This window comes from Engystomops pustulosus, chromosome 6 (genome assembly GCF_040894005.1).
Source record: "Engystomops pustulosus chromosome 6, aEngPut4.maternal, whole genome shotgun sequence".
Classification (NCBI taxonomy): Eukaryota; Metazoa; Chordata; class Amphibia; order Anura; family Leptodactylidae; genus Engystomops; species Engystomops pustulosus.
The window spans coordinates 148,051,067-148,064,082 of record NC_092416.1 but is presented as its reverse complement, the minus strand read 5'-3'; positions in this window follow the sequence as shown (position 1 = coordinate 148,064,082).

Here is a 13,016-nt window from a genome sequence, read left to right as displayed (position 1 = left end):
ACAAAATTATTTTCAGAGAGAAATCAATACCCACCTTCACAAAAGTTATTGAAAGGAAGCAGATGGCTGGAGAAATCTATGTTATTTTGCACGGCAAAATTTATTACATTTTGCTAAATTACAATGATTAAGTCGACTTTGCTGATAATTTCATGGTTTTCTTTCCTGGAAATGTTCTTATGTAGCAGCTTCCAAGAAATAACGGGTGAATGGAGAAGATGTAGTAAAATAAAGTGACAAGAAGGCAATCTGACAACATTGTAGTCATTTCCTAAAAATCACCAGAAGAAATTCCTATTAACAATAGGTTCAAACCCTTCTCTGGGTAAATTAAAGGCTTCGGGTGAATGTCAACCTATTAAAGGGGCTGTCTGGTTTGATAAAATGTTATGCTATTGGCTCCCGGGGGGGTGTAAAAATAATGAAGAACCTATAGTCACTTCTCTACATTTCTCTGGTTTAGCCTGGCATCTCCCGTCGCCACCAGTTTTTTTTTTTGGAGACTCAACAGTGACGTCATATTTACAGGCCCCACATTTTACAATGCATTGTAAGTGCATCCGGAGTAACTCCTCCCCGAGCGCAGATGATTTTAGACATAAATGCTTTTGTTTGGTACTGAGTAATGTGTTTTGCAGGTATTTCGATCTAAACATGTCTGTGTTCAGGTAGGAGAAACTCCAGATGCATTTGAAATACATTTTAAAACACAATTCAATCTTGGGACCATTAACTCATCTCCCCTTCATATTGTGGCTAATCATCTTCCCCTCATATCATGGCCCCTCTCATCTCCTCCACATAATGTGGCCCCTCTCATCTCCTCCTCATGCTGTGGCCCCTCTTATCTCCTCCTTATATTGTGCCCCTCTTATCTCCTCATATTGTTGCCCCTTATCTCCCCCTCATCTTTTGGCTTCTCATCTCCCCTTCATCTTGTGGCCCGTCATCTCCTCCTTATATTGGGGCTCCCTCATCTTGTGGCCACCCATACCTTCTCATTTTGTGGCGCTTCATCTCCCCCTCTTAATGTTGCCTCTCATCTCACTCTCATTGTTTAAATATGAATTGATTTACTAGGAAAGGGGGAGGAAATTTTTTTTCTCTATTTACTTTTTATTAAAGGGACTGTCCAGTTCCACACAACCCATTTAAGTATTTTATGAAAAAAAATAAATCCTGCCCTTAGCTATTATATATTGAATAAGAGTACAGATAGCAAGTAGCAAGTTGATCAGGAGAACAACGTGCAGATACTGTATACAATTCAGCATTCTTTACATGGTAACAGCTTCTTTCTTAGTAAAAGATACATATAAAGAAACATATAAAGATTGATGTATTATTCCACCGTCTGGATCTACTAAGAGGACCCGGCCTAAGGCATGTGACCTGGCGGAGATTTCAGCTATTGCCTACGCTGGTTTTCTGATGCTGGGGCGTTCACACCCCCTTGCTCGCAACCCTCGCCACCCCGACGCCAATGAAAAGTTCAAAAACATGTGGAGATTTTTTCATGTCTTCTCTGCCAGAAGACTGGAGCGGAGGCATAGTAAATCTCCCCATAATGTCTGCTTCATTAAGAAAGTCACTAGTAAGCAGAAACCAGAGAGTATTCTCAGGAAAAATTCTATATACAGCTGAGAGCTCAGTGATCAGTGTTCATAATGGATTGGTCATGTCACAGGTGGTTGGTGCAGACTGTAAAGAATGGCGGATTTGTGAAGAAATGATCTAAATTCAGCAGATCTGAAATGCAGCTTTAAAACTAGAGCCCCCTAACATGTATCCAAAGCACATAGCGGAAAAGTTTCAGGCTGCGTTTACACATTTAGAAGCGCAATTTAGAGCGACTCCTGAACACTGAGGACCACGTTTACTAAGGGTCCGCAGACCGCATTTCCGTCGGGTTTCCTGACTATTTCCGATTTGCGCCGCATTTAACAGGGGTGTTTGCTGCACAGGATCGGATTTTGGTGCCAATATTTATGCAACACAAATCGGGGGCGTGGCCGCCACACAACCCGACTGATTCGGAATAAGCGCTGGATTAAAAATTCAAATTGTGTCGCAAGACATGCACTTACATGCACTGGGAAGAAGAAGGTGAACTCCGGCGGACCTCAGCGGGGAAGCAACACATGCAGGATATCGGGCGCACGGACAACGCACCTCGGGGAACGTGACAGGACCGGGTAAATAAATGTGCCTCTGATACTCTTAGGCCTAACCAATTGCATTCATTAAGAATAAACAAATGTTTTGAAACATTTACCAGCAAAATATGTGTCACTCATTAAAGTATGTAAGCACATAAATCTCAGCACGACTTTGTCTTCCGAGCCATTCATAAGTGTCATCGCCGTTACAATCACAGCAACTAGTTTTTGACCCAGTCACTTCCTCACTCAAACTTTTGGTCTGTTTTACTGGCACCATCCTTTTTTATTTTATTTTTTTGTTTATTTGTATTGCAAGTATGATTGAAATTGGTCATACTGGCCACAGTGATGAGTGGAATATCAGTGGAATGATATGGACACTTACTCATAGATCCAGGTACTGTGGCTGTAGTCAGTGGCGTAACTAGAAGCTGATGGGCCCCAGTGCAAAGTCTGTGCCAGGCCCCCGACTATAATGTATGGTTTATAGTAATAGTCTTCTCATATGGGAAAGTGACATCATAATGGCCCCCTAAACCTCTTGAGCCCTGGTGGCTTCCTTCCGTCTAAAATTTTTTCTAATGAGCTGTAAGCCTGAGGGGCTTCCCTAGCCCCTCTGTGATCTGGCTTTACAAACTGTTACACTGTCTCACCCTTCCTCCTGTTTGCTCAGCACTTGCTTCCAACCATTCTGGATGTGGCAGGATAGTCCCACTGCCCCACTTTGTCCCCCCTCCTCCTACTCCTGTGCACTACACCTGCAGAGTAGCCGAGGCATCGGGTCAAGAATGAGGCGGGATCAGCATCCATGCTGGATTTATTTCTTCAGCATATGTGTGATGAGGTAGCTCCTCCCCTAGGCTGCCCCTGAGTCATCTTCAGAGCCTCGGCAGAAGGGAAAGCAGGGCTGCTGCGGGGGAAAGGCCACAATATGAGGGGGATGGAGGACATGAGGCCACAGTGTGAGAAAGATGGAGGACAGAACACCACAATATGAGGAGGATGGAGGACAGGAGACCACAATATGAGGAGGATGGAGGTCAGGAGACCACAATATGAGGAGGATGGAGGAAAGGAGGTCACAATATGAGGAGGATAGAGGACAGGAAGCCACAATATGAGGAGCATGGAGGACAGGAGACCACAATATGAGGAGGATGGAGGACAGGAGACCACAATATGAGGAGGATTGAGGACAGGAGACCACAATATGAGGAGGATGTAGGAAAGGAGGCCACAATATGAGGAGGATGGAGGACAGGGGGACACAACAGGAGGAGGATGGAGGACAGGGGGCCACAATATGAGGTGGATGAAGGACAGGGGGCCACAATATGAGGGGGATGGAGGACATGAGGCCACAGTGTGAGAAAGATGGAGGACAGGAGACCACAATATGAGGAGGATGGAGGACAGGAGACCACAATATGAGGAGGATGTAGGAAAGGAGGTCACAATATGAGGAGGATAGAGGACAGGAAGCCACAATATGAGGAGCATGGAGGACAGGAGACCACAATATGAGGAGGATGGAGGACAGGAGACCACAATATGAGGAGGATTGAGGACAGGAGACCACAATATGAGGAGGATGTAGGAAAGGAGGCCACAATATGAGGAGGATGGAGGACAGGGGGACACAACAGGAGGAGGATGGAGGACAGGGGGTCACAATATGAGGTGGATGAAGGACAGGGGGCCACAATATGAGGGGGATGGAGGACATGAGGCCACAGTGTGAGAAAGATGGAGGACAGGAGGCCACAATATGAGGAGGATGGAGGACAGGAGGCAACAATATGAGGAGGATGGAGGACAGGGGGACACAACAGGAGGAGGATGGAGGACAGGGGGACACAACAGGAGGAGGATGGAGGACAGGGGGCCACAATATGAGGTGGATGGAGGACAGGGGGCCACAATATGATGGGGATGGTGGACATGAGGCCACAGTGTGAGAAAGATGGAGGACAGGAGGCCACAATATGAGGAGGATGGAGGACAGGAGGCAACAATATGAGAAGGATGGAGGACAGGGGGACACAACAGGAGGATGGAGGACAGGGGGATACAACAGGAGGAAGATGGAGGACAGGGGGGCACAATACGAGGTGGATGGAGGACAGGGGAGCACAATATGAGGAGGGTGGAGTACAGGGGGACACAATATAAGGATGATGAAGGACAGGGGCCACTATATAAGGAGGATGAAGGACAGGGGGCCACTACATGAGGACAATGTAGGACTGTGGGCCCCAATATGAGGAGGATGAAGGACAGGGGGCCACTTTATAAGGGGAATGGAGTACAGGAGGTCACAATATGAGGGAGATGGAAATCTGGTGAATAGCAGACAGATGAAAACACTGTTCCTGTGCATGAGGGCTTACCTTGTTCACCATTTGATGACAGCAGTGTAGTCACAGTCTTACATGATCTTTTACTAAGATAGCAACCATACCTAAAAGCAAATTACAACTCTACCAGAACTCTGTTCTACCCACTTACCACCATGAATCATCCACTCTGTAACACATGTGAATAAAGAATAATGGCCTCTTCCTCCATCTAGACCCTTGTGAAGAACCACTTCGGAAGATTCACAACTGATGAGGTCCCAATATAACATTTCTTTCTTACATACAAGTAATGGCTTCTATTGTACATTCTTTTTCTCCACATACTGTCATCCAATCACAATTTTGCAGGTGTTTTTCTTGTAAATATCACAGCCAGACACCTTAGAGCCATCAGGTTTCTTTAAAGGAAATCAACCACTGGTAAAATACACTTTTGAGTTGAGCTCAATTACTGGTAATTGTATTCTTACTAATAAAGACACTTATTTTCTACTTACTAGTACCTGTGTAAATGTGGCAAATACCAAAATATCATTATATGTGAACAAGTCCACCATTTGTGCATAAGGGTACCAATTTACCTTTTACACCTCCAACAAGTGTTTAAAGGGAACCTACCACCCCGATTCTACCTATAAAGGTAGAAGGGGTGGTAGGTGGATGGATGGGACGTGGGGATAGCCCTTTTTTGGGCTAATCCTCACGTCCCGGGTGTCTTTTAGGAAACTTTATTGCAGCTATATGCTAATTTTTTTATGCGGCTACTGGGGCATGGAGTAGCCGGACATGAGGCTACTAGTCGCGGCTACAGCACGCCCCAGTAGCCATGTTACTCCGCCTACCAGGTAATCTTCGGCGCGCAGCTCCTGGTAGCTGCGCGCCCTCGTCCGGACCATCCTTCGGCTGCGTGGCCGCGGCTCCGGGGCCGGAACTACTGCGCATGCGCCGTAGCCGGGGAACTCAGACGAGGATTACCTGGTAGGCGGAGTAACGTGGCTACTGGGGCGTGGAGTAGCCGCGACTAGTAGCCTCATGTCCGGCTACTCCACTCCCCAGTAGCTGCATAAAAAAATTTGCATATAGCTGCAATAAAGTTTTCTAAAAGACACCCGGGATGTGAGGATTAGCCCAAAAAAGGGCTATCCTCATGTCCCATCCATCCACCTACCACCCCCTCTACCTTTATAGGTAGAATCGGGGTGGTAGGGGCCCTTTAATGTACCGAAATAAATTTTTTAAAGCGCAAAATGGACAATGGACATTAACAATCCATATATAGTATATACTCTATGAAGCCCCTCCCAGCACACACTGCCCCCCCCAGTAAATAGGTATCCAGCACACACTGCCCCCACAGTATATATATATGTATCCAGCACACACTGACCAGTAGTATACAAGTAACCCAGCACACACTGCCACCCATTAGATAGGTAACCCATCACACACTGTGCCCAGTAATTAGGTAGCTACAGCATAAGCCCCCCAGTAGATAGGTAGCCCAGCACACATTGCCCACCAGTAGAAATATAGCCCAGCACACACTGCCCCTCCAGTGGATAGGTAGCCCAATACACACTACCCCCCCAGTAGTTAGGTAGCCACAGCACACTCTGTCCCCAGTATATAGTCAGGCCAGCACACACTGCCCCTTTAGTGTACAGGTATCCAACCCACACTATCGCCCCAGTAGAAAGGTAGCTCAGAACATACTGCCCACCAGTATATACGTATCCACCACACACTGCCTCCCAGTAGATAGGTAGCCACAGCATATACCACTAGTAGACAGGTAACCCAGCACACACTGCCCCTCAGTAGTTAGGTAGCCACAGCATATACCACTAGTAGACAGGTAACCCAGCACACACTGCATCGCAGTAGTTAGGTAGCCACAGCATATACCACTAGTAGATAGATGGCCCAGCACACACAGCATCCCTCCAGTAGATAGGTAGTTCAGCACATGCTGCCCCCCAGTATATATGAAACCACAGCACATGACCCCCAGTAGAAAGGTAGCCCAGCTCACACTGGCCCTCGAGTGGATAGGTAGCCCAATACACACATAGGTAGCAAAAGCATGTACCCCCTAGGGGATAGGTAGCCCAGCATACTCTGTCCCCAGTATATAGTTAGGCCAGCACACACTGCCTCCCAGTAGATAGGTAGCCCAGCACATTCAGCACCCCTCCAGTAGAAAGGTAGCCCAGCACACACAGACTCTGGCACATAAAGAAACCTGCTGTACTCGCCTTCCGGGGCTCCCCTGCACCTGCTCTTCTCCCTGGGATTCCTGGGAAGTAGTGCGGGCAGAGCCAGTTACACGCTCTCTGCCTGCGCAAACACTAAGACACATGCACACACTTACACACATGTGGACCTGGCGCCGGATGCACTGCGTCTCAGGAATCCCATGGAGAAGAAGAGCTGCAGGGGACCCCCAGAAAGCAAGTAGGGTGAGTACTCAATTAATTTTTGTATGTGGTGTTACCCCCTTGATCAGCGCTGTGGAATCTTAGACAAACAAAGGGAGATTTATAACACGTCTCGTGCCATCCACTCCACCGGCCATGCGTCCCTCTACGCCCCCTCCACCCCCACATGGCGGTTGTCACTATGGAACAGAAGTAAGATACTTCAAGATGATGGACTAAATGACATAAGACACAGACCAAAACAGGTTAGATTTTCAAAAATCTTAAAAACATGATTGCAAGAGATTTGTAAATCCAAGATTATGTTAAACCCATCTATATTGAACACAGTCATTGAACTTAGTTCCTGCAATGCAGTTTGGCATGAAAAGCAATATAAAAGAAATCAGTAGGGGGCAGTAGAAGACAAACTATTGAACTGGGACATGGGTTTTGATCAATCTTTTGTTTAAAAGAAATCTACCACTGGGGTAGAAAAGTTTTCAACCAAATACACATACTTTTCAGTCTGCCGGACCCTGGGACCTATCTTGGATAGTCCTGAAAAGGCTGTATTCCAGAGAAAAATGCTCCTGTGTACGTCACACCCAGCGCTCAGCTTTAGCTACTAATTATGCACACCTAACATTTCCAGCCACTCCCACCCCCTGCCTGAGAAACGGTGATGTCTCGAGTAATCACATTTTAAAACTCGATTTTTTTCCGGAATAATGCTATTTCAGGACTATTCAAGAAATGTCCTGGGGTTCGGCACGGCAGGCCCGCAATTAGGTGTATCTGGTTGAAAACTTGTCTACCCCAGTGGTAGATTTCCTCTAACTCCTGCATTTGGTAATTAAGCTCATTGTTAAAAAGCAATACAAAGCTTTATAAAGTAGCTGCATATGTCAGCATCAAAATTTACATAGGACTGCAGCTACTGGAAATCTAGGGGAATAAGGGTGTTTATACTCAGTGTGGTTTTCTCCATGCATCCATATCAAGCACACTTAGACATTGGTGTCTGTCACCTGAAATAGAATCTGTTCTTCCTTTATCTTTCAATGGCCTAGTTTTGGAGAGAATTGTCTAATAAAATTATGCAAATGAGGCTCAAGGGCTCCTGTCCATGTCACAGAAGCCTCTTCTGGCTCTGTTGTCTGCCAATTATGCACAACTCTGTAGGGCAGTGGTGGCGAACCTATGGCACGGGTGCCAGAGGTGGCACTCAAAGCCATTTCTGCAGGCACTCAGGTCATCGCTCCAGGACAGAGTTCACCAAACACTGAATCTTCCTGCAGTCCCAGGCAACTTAAGAGATGCTGCTCTCAGTGCTATTTTAAAGCGACACTTTATTGGCTGTTTGGAACTGCAGGAAATGTAAGAAGGTGTGGATTGAACTGCATTATCTTTGGAGGACATCCTGCTGGACCCACCCTTCTTCCTGTACAGAGAGACCCTCGAGAGAAGCTTCAATGAGAGTCTGAATATGCTCTCCTGTCAACTGTATTGGTGGCCTCAGGGGGCCGATACAATTGAAAGATGTGGAAGAACAGGTAGCAATAAGTTACTGTATAAAATTCCATGCAGACGCTTCATGGTGAATAATTGATTTTTGTTTGTAGTTTGGGCACTCGGTCTGTAAAAGGTTCGCCATCACTGCTGTAGGGTGTTACTGCTCGTCTCCTGAACTCCCCAGTTAGAGATCCGGTGACATCAGACGGAGCACTGAAGCCAGGAAGAAGAAACTCATCTGTATGTGTCCATAAGCCAAAATGGATTTAGTGAAAAATCACTGATGTGAAAAACACCAGTGTGAAACCACCCTTAGAGAGGAACCCCCGAAACTCATTTGCATAATTTTTAAAAACAAAGGTAGAATGGATACTGTTTCAGGGGGCACACACCAGCTAGTAAGTGTGCTGGGTGTACAATACTGCATCCAGGTGGTAGATCTGCTTTAAAACTGCATCAAAAATCACAATGGAAAAAGTTACATTTAACCGGTGCAGTTGAGTTTAAACATTTAACCTTTTTGCTATAAAATAAAGAAACCAATATCAATGCATTGTATTATATTGTGTATTTAACTTCATCCAGCTGCATAGTGTGAATGAATGCTAATAGCGCCCCATAGAGGAGATGAAGGGGCATCACATGAGCATGATGTGTGACCGGGGGATTTGGGGGATGGCTGGGGGCAGAACTCTTTGTCACTATGGTCATTGCAGCTGTAATATACAGCTGACACCTGCTGCTGATGGGGCGGGCTAAGTGCCAGAGCCCTTGGCATCAGATTGCTAAAAGTTTATAGCAGCTGGAATTAAGTATCTAGCAGTAGTTATATACTGTATACAAGAAAGAAATGAGAGTGTCAAGGCTGAATATGCTCTTAGATGCACTTGCAGCCCCCCTTTACCTTCATTGATGGGGTAGCCAGATTCTCAGACTCTTAAGGCTAGGTGCACACAAATTGTACAATCCTCTGAATCTGTGACCAGGGCCCAATGCATTAAAAAGTAGATCAGGAAACAGAAGAAACTGTAACTTGTGTGCTGGAAACCTTAGGCCAGCGGCACATGATGGTGGTCACCCCATAAATCATGGACCACATGCTTACTGGATCTTCGAAAGTACAACATAGTAATATATGATACAAGGAGTCCCTGCTTCCCTGTAGAACAGCAGCTCCAAAGTGTTTTGAATCCTATAGTAGAATAGTAAAAGAGAATAATTATATATAATTCCTCCACCATTAGCAGCAAGTGTGAATGCAGCTCCATCATACCAAAAAAATAAATGTACAAAGCATCATTTTCAGAGTAATCCACAAAATCATACAGTATATTAATCCATTTAATCTAAAGCTCACAGAGTAACAACCTTGTCCCGCTTCACTTCGAAACCGCAATAATGAGAACTCCGAAACCCTGCAATTGTGACATTTGGGAAGCATTGTTGGAAAGATGTGCACTTCCTACAGTTGCCTGCAGAGGGCACTAAACTTATATCATATACGGGGGGTAGTATCGCCTAATAAAATCAGTGTATCCCACATTATTCAGGGACTCAGCTACAGGTTACACTTGTATATAGATCACAGTTACAGTGTAACATTACTGTGTAATGACCCCCATAGCTGTATCTCACCTCTGTTTATGGAGCAAAGAAAAGTAACTAAAGAATGCTGCATCAAATTTGGTAAAAAGCTCAGTAGGGCTGAAGAGGGATGGAAGTGTCCTGGATTGTGAGACTAGAAAAGCTCATATGGGGCTGCAGGTTGCCGCTTCCTGCTAGGGACATGCTGCGAATATAACCAGTTCCAAAAAACATACTGGTAGGTAGATTAGATTGTGAGCCCCATTGGGGACAGGGACTGATTTGTCAAGTTCTGTGCAGCGCTGTGTAATCTGTGTGCTCTATATAAATAAAGAATTATTATTATTCTGTGATTATTATTATTGCTACAGGTTTTATCTACAGTTTTAACCTTTTTTTTTTACTTTTTAACTGATTTTTCTGTGGCACATTTACGGAAAGCTCAGCAATGTGTCCATCCTGGCTGCCTTGAGTTCCCTGGTGACTCACACATAAAAATATGCTCTATTTTAGTCTGTTTTGCCAAGCAATCACTGTTATTAAAGTCAATAGATCCGTAAAAATCCATAAATCCAGGGGCTCTGATTGGTTGCTATGAGCAACAAAAGCAATTTTTCTTAATAGACAGTTTTTTTTATAAATCTATCACATCACAAGTGTTTGTGGAGTTTGACGTTTCCTGTAAAAACATCTTTGTGTATTTTTGTTTTGTTGAATATAGCACAATGTATTGCAGAATGGGGCTATAAGCCTATATTGACACGACCATATGGGAAATGGGCACACGGCGCCGTACGGGAGCGGTACAGTGCAGCACACGTGCGGCACCTTACCGCTCCGTAGCCGGGAGAAATAAAGGACATGTCCTATCTTTTCCCTGAATACGGGGCCGTGCCCCATGTTTCTCTATGGAGAAGGGCGGGGGTGAGCGGCGCCAACCGTAGTGTGAATGTAGCCTAAGACAGGATCCTCCGAGCAGGAGGTTCAGCTTAACACAGGTGATTATTAATAGAAGATAAGAGGACCTCTATCATCAAGTGGGTACGGCACCAAATGACATCTTGGAGACGTAAATCCTCCGCTTTTGTACATAATATCAAGTTGAGAAACCTCGTCTCAGACTGGAAATTCGTGCTTCAACTGTTCTTTCATATGAACCAGAACGATTAAAAAAATAACAATAACATTATTGACAATTAACTTTGATCCAGGATTTGGAAAATTGGATAAGAGGGGGAAGTGGGGGGTGGGGGGAATGTACTGACCGGCTCTCCTCAACCCACCCTCCAGCATGCCATAGATCCCTTACCAAAAGTAAAGGGCAGTTATCTCATACATGTTGTCATCCGTGATTGCCAGGTAAACCAAATTTTATCACATTTTTCTAACAATCCCACCAATAAATGAGTCAAATCATTTTAGGTCTTTCTATTTTTGCACAGTTAAAGCCATTTCCGGCATTATTACTTTCCAAGATAACATAACTATTTTCATTTTTGTAAATTCTAAGGGCTTGACCGAGTGTTAAAATCTCTGCCTCCTTGACTTTCTACAACCAATTTACATCTCACTTCAAAGTTGGTTTTCTGGATGATGCCACCACACTGGACCATCAAAGAAACAAAACCTAGAAGGTGTTATGCTGCTTGACAATATCCTGCCAGTGGTTTAAGAGACCGTTTGCTGATGACAGGTTCCCTTTAACACTGAAAGCATATACAATGCACAGCTTTATTTGTACAATGTATTATCTGAGTGATCAATTAATCGTATTTCTTTGGCTTTTTGTGAACAGACCTGTACATTTCATTTGTGTTCTCTCATGGTACATAAAACTTTTAGACTTTAGACCACTTTTATGTACCACAAGAGTACATAAAGTGTTTGGCTGCTTTACAACATACTGGTGGTGATATCTGTTGACAGGTTCCCTTTAAATAAAATCTACCAGGATCGTAACGATCGTAAACCAAGCACACTTACATGCAGGTTTCTCTCCACCCCCTCCCCCCCGCCAGGATCGTCTCTTCTCTTAGCTTTTTATGTCCTTGTTAAATTATTTAAAAAAGACTTTAATAATATTCAAATGAGCCTGAAGAATTCCAGGCTCTACGTTAAATCTATGGAGTGTGGAGCCAGTACGGCTTCATAAGAAGCTAAAATAAGAGCAGGTCCTGCCACAGTTGGCACACACCAGCATGTAAGTGTGCTTGGTTTATAATCCTTCATCCTGGTGGTAGATTTCCTATAAGTTCAGTCCACTGTTATATAGATTTGCTTTACCTTAAAGAGGATCTGTCACCTGTAACAGGCACGGCGCCAGCACTCAGCTTACCCGGGCAAGTGCCGTGGCCCCCGGAGAGCTGGAGGGGCCCACTCGGGCCCCCGGATCAATTGTACTAGTGTCGCTTTAAGACACTGGTACAAATGATCCCCTTCTGGCTGATGTTGTTTTCTGGCTCTATGCTGTGCCCAGCATAGAAGCAGAGTCCGAAACTCATCTGTCCTGGTTCTGCTGACGCTGCGCTCTGCACGGTATGCGTTGGCTCTGAAGCCTGCGCACATGATGATGTCATCGGATCATGTCGGCGTGTACAATGGGCGCATGCTGAAGGAACAAGAAAACTGTTCCTGCGCTGCTTCGGGGGAACGAGGAAAGGTGAGATTGTTTTCTTTCCTGGAGGGGGGGCAGTGTAGCTCAAGGGGTGGGGGCAGTAGAGGGGGAGGGGGCAGTGTAGCTGGAGGGGGGATACAGTATGTCTACAGGGGGAGGGGAGCAGTGTAGCTGGAGGGGGGATACTGTGGGGCAGGTTCTCAGTGTAGGATTCGGGTCTTCCGGTCATTCACTAAGATAGTGCGCCCGATGTCCACTAGGTGTCGCTGCTGCGCTGAATTCCGTCGGAGTGCACTGAAGTTCACTGTCCTACCCTGGGTGCAGGTAAGCGCGTGTCAAGCGGCACTTTTTTATTAAAAATACG